Raw genomic sequence first — 8,503 nt, forward strand, 5'->3', positions numbered from 1 at the left:
ATGATGGAGACGTGGGAGCCAAATATACAACGCCAAGCCCCAGCCCACTCCCCCAATCCAAAGCACCCCAAATCAGCCAAACCCCCACTTTACAGGACAAAGACCCTTAGAGCCCCAGTGTATGTGAGTGCTCTGGTGGATGCCATAAAGACCGTGGAGACCTCTGAGAGGACAACTCTTTCTCCATTTCTCCCCCTCTGCCTGGTTCTACCCTCGACCTTGTTCACTCTCATTTTATTCATATACATATTCTCTTCATAGTCCCTCTCTTTTTTTTTCTCCTCAGTGGTTGAGCATTTGTCAGGCACTGGAAGGTTCAAAAGTTGGAGAGGAGATAGGAGAGGGGGGCCAGGGAGGCTGAATTTATGTCAACACAGTGGTATTTTCCCAAAGATGCATATCACCTCTATCCAAATAAGATGTATTTATAGGAGTGCATGGAGAGCTGCCTGAGAGCGGAGCGCTTGGCTCTGGTCTGTGGCCATGGCCCCCCGGCTCCATGGATGGTCTTCATGGCTACTGAAATTGTTATTCTTTAGATGCATGTTGGCTGGGAAACACATGAGTTCTCAGGCTACCACACAGCATTCTCTCCCTCCCAAGATGGCCGCTATGCAGCCCAGACCATTGAAGGAAACCCATACATCTTGACATCAGCCAATATCCCAAGCTCCTCTCCCACAGGGATAACGTCAGTGAGACATGAGGCATGGTCTGGCCTACTGTGTTTCCCTCATCTACCATCAGCTGGTGACATATGTATTTCAGTCTGCCTCTTGAAGCATATAGCAGTTTGTGTTTCATTTCATGAGATCTTACCTTCATCTGGAGCCATGAAACATATCACAACCTTGGCATTTAGGGGCCATCACAACAATATACCTTCTCCTGGGGGGGGGGGGGGGGGCAGCCTGGGCAGTGAGACATGTTATGGGCACCATGCAGTTCCTGTACTGCCACTTGAGGACAGGGAGGTAAATCAGACAGACAGACAGACAGACAGACAGACAGACAGACAGACAGACAGACAGACAGACAGACAGACAGACAGTAAGGTGAGACAGGTAAACCAGACAGACATACAGGTACAGTAAGGTGAGACAGGTAAACCAGACAGACAGACAGACAGACAGACAGACAGACAGACAGACAGACAGACAGACAGACAGTAAGGTGAGACAGGTAGACCAGAAAGACAGACAGGTTCAGTAAGGTAAGATGGATAGTTGAAGTCAGAAGTTTAGATATAACTTAGCCAAACACATTTAAACTCAGTTTCACAATTCCTGACATTTAATCCAAGTAAAAATTCCCTGCTTTAGGTCAGTTAGGATCACCACTTTCATCACATTCCCAGTGGGTCAGAAGTTTACATGCACATAATTTTCCTCCCTCATGATGCCATCTATTTTGTGAAGTGCACCAGTCCCTCCTGCAGCAAAGCACCCCCACAACATGATGCTGCCTCCCCCTGTGCTTCATGGTTGGGATGGTGTTCTTCAGCCTGCAAGCCTCCCCCTTTTTCCTCCAAATATAACAATGGTCATTATGGCAAAACAGTTATATTTTTGTTTAATCTGACCAGAGGACATTTCTCCAAAAAGTATAATCTTTGTCCCCATGTGCAGTTGCAAACCGTAGTCTGGCTTTTTTATGGCGGTTTTGGAGCAGTGGCTTCTTCCTTTCTGAGCGGCCTTTCAGGTGATGTCGATATAGGACTTGTTTTACTGTGGATATAGATAATTTTGTACCTGTTTCCTCCAGCATCTTCACAAGGTCCTTTGCTGTTGTTCTGGGATTGATTTGCACTTTTCGCACCAAAGTATGTTCATCTCTAGGAGACAGAACGGATCTCCTTCCTGAGCGGTATGACGGCTGCGTGGTCCCATGATGTTTATACTTGCATACTATTGTTTGTACAGATGAACGTGGTACCTTCAGGTATTTGGAAATTGCTCCCAAGGATGAACCAGACTTGTGGAGGTCTACAATTGTTTTTCTGAGGTCTTGGCTGATTTATTTTGATTTTCCCATGATGTCAAGCAAAGAGGCACTGAGTTTGAAGGTAGGCCTTGAAATACATCAACATTTACACCTCCAATTGACTCAAATTATGTTAATTAGCCTATCAGAAGCTTCTGAAGCAATGACATAATTTTCTGGAATTTTCCAAGCTGTTTAAAGGCACAGTCAACTTAGTTTATGTAAATTTTGACCCACTGGAACTGTGATACAGTGAATTATAAGTGAAATAATCTGTCTGTAAACAATTGTTGGAATAATTACTTGTGTCAAGCACAAAGTAGATGTCCTGACCGACTTGCCAAAACTATAGTTTGTTAACAAGAAATGTGTGGAGTGGTTGAAAAACAAGTTTTAATGACTCCAACCTAAGTGCATGCAAACTTCCGACTTCAACTGTGAATCAGAGAGCCAGGTACTGCAAGGTGAGACAGGTCTGAGACGGGTCTTCTGGCTGGTACACACAGACAAAAGTGACTGTTGGAGGAAATCTGGCACCTTGGCATGAAGCAACACAAAGCACAAAAGCGGCGTTTAAGGTTTAGTCAATAGAGCAGCACTTGAACTGCTGTGTGTTCTGTAAGTAGTCACCCAACCCTGACAAAAAGGTCTGGATGTATCAAACGTGTGCTATGCACTCATGTGTCAACAATACTGCCAAATCCCAGTCAAACCAGTATCATCGAGGGCTGACGGGAGAGCTTTGTCTTACAGACACACACATCTAAAGACGCATAAGGTTGAGTAGTCCCCCTTTTGATACAAGTCAAAATAATACAATAATAAGTTGTAATGGGCCTTGGGCTGTATTGTGACATGCAATGTGGATTGACACTGCTAAAAATAATACATATGCCAATGCCCAATAGCGCATGAATGCATTAAATGTCACTCTTACCCAAACACGGATAAATATCTCCACATGACATCTATCCGTGTGTGTGTGTGTGTGTGTGTGTGTGTGTGTGTGTGTGTGTGTGTGTGTGTGTGTGTGTGTGTGTGTGTGTGTGTGTGTGTGTGTGTGTGTGTGTGTGTGTGTGTGCGCGTGCGTTCATGTGTATCTGTGTGCGTGTATACGTTCGAGCACAGTACACATTCACACCTCCCACTGGGCACACACTGGTTGAATCAATGTCGTTTCAACCTAATTTGTCAACATGGAATGTACAGGGAAAATACAATGGATTTGAAAGAAGTAGTCAAATTGTTTTGAGGGTAAAATCTTTACCGTAGAATTATGTCATCATGGTTACCAATTTTCAACATAGACAAACCTTGTTTAAAATATGTTGAGTTTGTACCTTTGTAACAACGTCAGATCGTCAACGATATATTCACTATCAGAAAAATATATATATGTTGAGCAGCACCTCCTACTGGAGAGTTGATCTTATCTACAGCTATCTATTTGGCTTCCCGTTCAGGGTTTTAACCAAGACCAGCCCAGCCCAGCCCAGCCCAGCCCAGCCCAGCTTAGCTTTCATACTTGTCACTGACTACTACCAATGTGCTATTGTGAGAATGATTATTGAAGGATCTCTTATTAACTAAATAGATTCGCTGCTATGGAAGTCATTCTAAAGGGTAGGTTTGACAGAGCAAATTAAATGGAACTATACTTTAGAAGTCATATATCATCAATTATACTAGGCCTATATAGCATCTGCTCAGTAACTAACTGCTATTGTTTCAATTCAACCCAGGGTTCAACAACAAATACACAATACATATAGGCCTAGGGTTCAACAACAAATAGACAATACATATAGACCTAGTGTTCAACAACAAATACACAATACATATAGGCCTAGGGTTCAACAACAAATAGACAATACATATAGACCTAGGGTTCAACAACAAATAGACAATACATATAGACCTAGGGTTCAACAACAAATAGACAATACATAGAGACCTAGCGTTTCAAGCTTTGGTTGAGCTCAAATGTGAATCTTCAAGTTAATAATTCATATGTTGGATTCACGTCTCCATCTCAAACTTTTAATCTCAACTGCAATCCAAGTCATTTTGTTGGTCTATTAGATGAAGCACAGTGATAACACATTAAGTTGTTGTATACGTACAAAATGTCTGACATTGTATTGCCATTTGAACTGTGTTGTGCTTGTGGACGGTTGAAAGTGCCGCGATAGCACATTTAGATGACAACTAAAGCAAAAATCTGTCATTGTTTTTCCAGTCGAATTTGGTTATGCTTTTAGATGGTTGAAAGCATAGTGATAACACATTGGGAATTGAACAAACTTCTGGCTGTCTTTTTGAGGGGGTGAATAAAGTTTGAAATAGGTTCATAACTTTTGTGAAACAGCACAGTAAAAAATATATGGCAAATAGAAACCAAACTGGATGGACATCAGAAATAGATGGGAGAGGTTGAAGTTAGAGGAAGGAGAGGACTAAAAACAAACTAAATATAACCACTGTATATAGTATGTATAAGCTGGAAGTAGAAACCTATGTGTTGTTGTTCATTAGTTTACTCCAATTAGGGGAGGGGTGGTAGGGTTAGTGAAAAATAATAAAGGAAAACACATTTGTATGTATGTGTGTATGTGTGTGTGAAAATCACATTGTAGGATTTTTTATCAATTTATTTGCATATTATGGTGGGAAATAAGTATTTGGTCAATAACAAAAGTTTATCTCAATACTTTGTTATATACGCTTTGTCGGCAATGACAGAGGTCAAACGTTTTCTGTAAGTCTTCAAAAGGTTTTCACACACTGTTGCTGGTATTTTGGCCCATTCCTCTATGCAGATCTCCTCTAGAGCTGTGATGTTTTGGGGCAGTTGCTGGGCAACACAGACTTTCAACTCCCTCCAAAGATTTTCTATGGGGTTGAGATCTGGAGACTGGCTAGGCCACTCCAGGACCTTGAAATGCTTCTTACGAAGCCACTTCTTCGTTGCCCGGGTGGTGTGTTTGGGATCATTGTCATCAAAGACCCAGCCACGTTTCATCTTCAATGCCCTTGCTGATGGAAGGAGGTTTTCACTCAAAATCTCACGATACATGGCCCCATTCATTCTTTCCTTTACACGGAGCAGTGGTCCTAGTCCCTTTGCAGAAAAACAGCCCCAAAGCATGATGTTTCCACCCCCAAGCTTCACAGTAGGTATGGTGTTCTTTGGTTGCAACTCAGCATTCTTTGTTCTTTGAGTTGAGTTTTCATCTGACCATATGACATTCTCCCAATCGTCTTCTGGATCATCCAAATGCTCTCTAGCAAACTTCAGACGGGCCTGGACATGTACTGGCTTAAGCAGGGGGACACGTCTGGCACTGCAGGATTTGAGTCCCTGGCGGCGTAGTGTGTTACTGATGGTAAGCTTTGTTACTTTGGTCCCAGCTCTCTGCAGGTCATTCACTAGGTCCCCCCGTGTAGTTCTGGGATAATTGCTCACCGTTCTTGTGATAATTTTGACCCCACGGGGTGAGATCTTGCGTGGAGCCCCAGATCGAGGAAGATTATCAGTGGTCTTCTATGTCTTCCATTTCCTAATAATTGCTCCCAAAGTTGATTTCTTCAAACCAAGCTGCTTACCTATTGCAGATTCAGTCTTCCCAGCCTGGTGCAGGTCTACAATTTTGTTTCTGGTGTCCTTTGACAGCTCTTTGGTCTTGGCCATAGTAGAGTTTGGAGTGTGACTGTTTGAGGTTGTGGACAGGTGTCTTTTATACTGATAACAAGTTCAAACAGGTGCCATTAATACAGGTAAGGAGTGGAGGACAGAGGAGCCTCTTAAAAAATAAGTTACAGGTCTGTGAGAGCCAGAAATCTTGCTTGTTTGTAGGTGACCAAATACTTATTTTCCACCTTAATTTGCAAATAAATTCATAAAAAATCCTACAATGTGATTTTCTGGAATTATTTTTCTCATTTTGTCTGTCATAGTTGAAGTGTACCTATGAAGAAAATTACAGGCCTCTCATATTTTTAAATGGGAGAACTTGCACAATTGGTGGCTGACTAAATACTTTTTTGCCCCACTGTATATATATATATACAGTGGGGAGAACAAGTATTTGATACACTGCCAATTTTGCAAGTTTTCCCACTTACAAAGCATGTAGAGGTCTGTAATTTTGATCATAGGTACACTTCAACTGTGAGAGACGGAATCTAAAACAAAAATCCAGATACGGTAATCACATTGTATGATTTTTAAATGATTAATTTGCATTTTATTGCATGACATAAGTTTTTGATACATCAGAAAAGCAGAACTTAATATTTGGTACAGAAACCTTTGTTTGCAATTACAGAGATCATACGTTTCCTGTAGTTCTTGACCGGTTTTGCACACACTGCAGCAGGGATTTTGGCCCACTCCTCCATACAGACCTTCTCCAGATCCTTCAGGGTTCGGGACTGTCGCCGGGCAATACGGACTTTCAGCTCCCTCCAAAGATTTTCTATTGGGTTCAGGTCTGGAAACTGGCTAGGCCACTCCAGGACCTTGAGATGCTTCTTACGGAGCCACTCCTTAGTTGCCCTGGCTGTGTGTTTTGGGTCGTTGTCATGCTGGAAGACCCAGCCACGACCCATCTTCAATGCTCTTACTGAGGAAAGGAGGTTGTTGGCCAAGATCTCGTGATACATGGCTCCATCCATCCTCCCCTCAATACAGTGCAGTTGTCCTGTCCCCTTTGCAGAAAAGCATCCCCAAAGAATCATGTTTTCACCTCCATGCTTCACGGTTGGGATGGTTTGCTTGGGGTTGTACTCATCCTTTTTCTTCCTCCAAACACGGCGAGTGGAGTTCAGACCAAAAAGCTCTATTTTTGTCTCATCAGACCACATGACCTCCTCCCATTCCTCCTCTGGATCATCTAGATGGTCATTGGCAAACTTCAGACGGGCCTGGACATGCGCTGGCTTGAGCAGGCAGACCTTGTGTGTGCTGCAGGATTTTAATCCATGACGGCATAGTGTGTTACTAATGTTTTTTTTTTTTGAGACTGTGGTCCCAGCTCTCTTCAGGTCTTTGACCAGGTCCTGCCGTGTAGTTCTGGGCTGATCCCTCACCTTCCTCATGATCATTGATGCCCCACGAGTTGAGATCTTGCATGGAGCCCCAGACCGAGGGGGATTGACCGTCACCTTGAACTTCTTCCATTTTCTAGTAATTGTGCCAACAGTTGTCGCCTTCTCTCCAAGCTGCTTGCCTATTGTCCTGTAGCCCATCCCAGCCTTGTGCAGGTCTACAATTTTATCCCTGATGTCCTTACACAGCTCTCTGGTCTTGGCCATTGTGGAGAGATTGGAGTCTGTTTGATTGAGTGTGTGGACTGGTGACTTTTATACAGGAAACCAGTTCAAAAAGGTGCAGTTAATACAGGTAATGAGTGGAAAACAGGAGGGATTCTTAAAGAAAAACTAACAGGTCTCTGAGAGACGGAATTCTTACTGGTTGGGGATCAAATACTTCTGTCATGCAATAAAATGCAAATTAATTACTTAAAAATCATACAATGTGATTTTCTGGATTTTTGTTTTAGATTCCGTCTCTCACAGTTGAAGTGTACCTATGATAACAATTACAGACCTCTACATGCTATGTAAGTAGGAAAACCTGCAAAATCGGCAGTGTATCAAATACTTGTTCTCCCCACTGTATATACAGTATATACATATATATATATATATATATATATATATATATATATATATATATATATATAATATGCTATGATAAAGCTGATCTATCACCTACAATATATACATATATATATTTATATTATACATTTATTTATATATATATTTTAAATCTCAACCAAATATTACCCATTGAAATTATGTGGTGTGCCCAATGGGCTATTTGTGTTCTACGTGCAGAGAGTGTGTTGGTGTACATGTGTGCGTGCATTCTTTCCAGTACAGAAGCTCTACAAGGCTGATACAGTGTTGTGTGTATGTGTGTATGTGTGTTGTGTGGCAGGCAGGCATGCGATGGCGGGATGCAGGCTGATCACCAGCCCTGCTAGACAGCATTGATGTCTACACCTCGGAGGTGGCCCAAGGGGGAGCTATTGATTACCATTAAGCATCCATGCAGATGACCCATAAAGGGCAGGTGAGTGAGAGGGGGAGAAAAGCAGATGGGGTTGGAGTCCGAGAACAGAAGGAGGAGAAAGAGGGAGGGTGAGTCAGGCAATGAGGTAGACCTATAGAACATGCAGAGGAGAGGGAGAAAGACACTGAAGTAGTACTGTAGGCTAAATCATTATTTGGCTTGATCGTAACTACCACCTTCCGATAAAAAATACTATATAATATCTTTCTGCCAGTTTACTTTGTTGTTTTCTGCTGCTATACTAGTCCTCCCGAAACAAACTTGTCACAATGAATATCCCTGTGTAATACAGTGTATGAGATATCTTCTGAGTAGAGCCATATTTCCATTATTCAATTATTTTAAGTCATAAATTGTGACTTTATTGATATGACTGATAAC

The sequence above is a fragment of the Oncorhynchus clarkii genome, chromosome 6 (assembly GCF_045791955.1).
Source record: "Oncorhynchus clarkii lewisi isolate Uvic-CL-2024 chromosome 6, UVic_Ocla_1.0, whole genome shotgun sequence".
Lineage (NCBI taxonomy): Eukaryota > Metazoa > Chordata > Actinopteri > Salmoniformes > Salmonidae > Oncorhynchus > Oncorhynchus clarkii.